At 41.6% G+C, this 3,055-nt stretch overlaps 1 pseudogene; it reads left to right on the plus strand.

Moving 5' to 3' along the window:
- The first annotated feature begins 1,381 nt into the window (after window positions 1-1,381).
- On the plus strand, window positions 1,382-2,773 carry LOC119283999 (annotated as a pseudogene).
- The last annotated feature ends 282 nt before the right edge of the window (window positions 2,774-3,055 follow it).

A 3,055-nucleotide genomic window follows, 5' to 3' on the forward strand; every position in this document is an offset into this window, starting at 1 on the left:
CCCTCGCAGGCCAGACCAACCCCTCGCTCGCTCCTTTCCCCCTCGCAGCCTCGCTCGCTCCTTTCCCCCTCCATCTAACCCTAAACCTACGACCGCAGCCGCCGCCTGCTCGATCCCTTCTCGCAAGATCTGCCGACCAATCTGCGCCGGTGAGCCTCCTCCCTCCACGTCTTCTCCACCACCGCTGGTCGCCACCGGTGAACCCCATGGTGGCCTCTTCCCGTCCCAAGTCTGGTGAAAGGGCGCCGCCGCCGGTGCCGCCGGCGAAGTCTGCAGCCACTCGCCGCCTTCCTCTCTCTACTACAACTACGCGCGGTGGTGGTGGAAGGGCAGCAGGTCGTGGCCTTCGTGGAAGAGGAGGCAGAGGGCTTTCAAATCCAATTCCCGAGCCTCCATCCAACTTCAACGTCCGCAAGAAGTTAAAAACGAGGTGAGTAACCCCAATCTCTCACAATCTTAGATGGATGGTGCTAGGGTTTGTGATGGATGATGTTAATTTTCTGTGAGTTCATGGATTAGATTTGCTAGGGTTTGGTTTAGACTGTGGTATATGGTCTTTTTCATGAAAGTTTCAGAAGTTAAATTGAAACTATTACACTTCTGCAGGAAAGAAACAAAATAGATTTGGTCATCATATTGCTACTGTTTTTAGTAGACTTGCAAGAAATATATATAGTTTCTGGTCATCATATTGCAGGCTACATGTACAAATTGCTACTGTTTTTAGTAGACTTGCAAGAAATATATATAGTAGAGTCCAGATTGCTACTGCCACTATGTACACCGAAGCTAATAATTCTGTTTTTATTCTTTTGATAGGTTAATTGATTCATTGACGACACCGTCAACAGAAACTGCAATTGTACGTTCAGTTACAGGTAGTGTGCCTAAATCTGAGGATGTGGATGAAGAATTTGATGAATCCGTGGATTATGATGCAATGTTTGTTGGAGAACATGTTGAAATTACGGATGAAGAGGAAGCTGTGGATGAAGGAGATGAAGAGGAAGATGACGATGAGGAAGAGGATGGAGAGGAAGACGGGGATGAGGATGAAGAGGAAGATGTGGCTGAGGAAGGACATGCAGTTGGTTCCAAGAGAAAGCTCACATCAGTTGTTTGGGTTGATTTCAAGAAAGTGAGGGTCCGTGGGAGATGGAAGGCACAATGTCTCCATTGTAAGAAGAAACTTGGAGGGGAATCAAAGAATGGGACAAAGCATCTTCATGTTCATTTGGCGTCTTGTACTATGAAGAAGGTCCGTAGCAATGGTAAAACATTAAGCCAATCTTCTTTGAGGCTCAGTTCTAGTAGCCAAGGAAAAGTTTCGGTGGAGAATTATACTTTTAACCAAGTTTTTGCTAGAAAGATGCTTGCTTCCATGATTGTGCTGCATGAGTACCCCTTATCCATAGTTGATCATACGGGGTTTCGAAGATTTGTTAGTGCATTGCAACCTTGTTTACTATGGTGAGAAGAAACACTATTAGGTATGTCTTATGCAACTGTGGATTGTTCTACTAATATGCTATGTTTTGTTTAATATCTTAAATGTCTGATTGTCACCTCTTTATTCATAGGAAGGATATTCTAGATGCTTACAAAGTTGAAAGGAAGAAGGCTATCGAGTACATGGCTGCAAATCGATCAAGAGTGGCTATCACTACTGATTTATGGACGGCTGACAATCAAAAGAAAGGATACATGGCAATCAAAGGCCATTTCATTGATGACTCTTGGAAACTTAGGAGTGTTATCATGAGGTATATGATGCTATAGTACATTGTTTGCTGTTGTAGTTCTTTGTTTTGTGTTGTTTGTATCGATAGTTGCTGCTGTAGTACATTGTTTGGTGTTGTTTTTATCAACATTTGCTGCTGTAGTAAATTGTTTGGTGTTGTTTTTATCAATATATGCTGCTGTAGTAAATTGTTTGGTGTTGTTTTTATCAATATATGTTGCTGTAGTAAATTGTTTGGTGTTGTTTTTATCAATATATGCTGCTGTAGTACATTGTTTGGTGTTGTTTTTATCAATATATGCTGTTGTAGTACATTGTTTGGTGTTGTTTTTATCAATATATGCTGTTGTAGTACATTGTTTGGTGTTCTTTTTATCAACATTTTCTGCTGTAGTAAATTGTTTGGTGTTGTTTTTGTAGGTTTATTTATGTGCCAGCTCCTCACACCGCTGAAGTTATAGCCGAAGAACTTCATGAATCATTGATATCTTGGAATCTTGATGAGAAGCTATCAACGGTGACTATTGACAATTGTTCTTCAAATGACAAGACAATTGACTTGTTGGTGAAGAGGATAGGGAAGGACAAACTCATGTTGCAAGGTACCTTGACTCACATGCGTTGTTGTGCCCACATTCTAAATTTAATTGTCAAAGATGGCTTAGATGCTATGAAACCAGCAATTGAAAAGATTAGAGATAGTGTAGCTTTTTGGATTGCCTCACCAAAACGAATAGAGAAGTTTGAGGAAATTGCTAAGTTTCAAAAGGTCAAAATAACAAGAAGATTAATACTTGATTGTAAGACTAGGTGGAATTCAACTTTCACAATGCTTAGTGTGGCTCTACCATATAAGGTTGTATTTGAGCGATTAAAGAAGGTTGAGAAGCAATACGAGAGTCTCCCTACTAAGGAAGAATGGGCATTTGCTAGTGATGTTGTAGAAAGGCTGCAGCTGTTCTTTGAAATCACTGAAATGTTTTCGGGGACAGATTATGTAACTGCCAACATCTATTTTCCCAAGATTTGTGAAATTAAAATGAATATGAGGCAATGGTCAACTTGTGGTAATGAGGTGATAGAAGTGTTGGGGAACGTAGCAGAAATTCAAAAATTTTCCTACGTATCACCAAGATCTATCTATGGAGAGACCAGCAACGAGTAGAAAGGGGAGTGCATCTACATACCCTTGTAGATCGCTAAGCGGAAGCATTCAAGTGAACGGGGTTGATGGAGTCGTACTCGTCGTGATTCAGATCACCGATGACCAAGTGCCGAACGGACGGCACCTCCGCGTTCAACACACGTACAGCC

This window comes from Triticum dicoccoides, chromosome 4A (genome assembly GCF_002162155.2).
Source record: "Triticum dicoccoides isolate Atlit2015 ecotype Zavitan chromosome 4A, WEW_v2.0, whole genome shotgun sequence".
Taxonomy (NCBI): Eukaryota; Viridiplantae; Streptophyta; class Magnoliopsida; order Poales; family Poaceae; genus Triticum; species Triticum dicoccoides.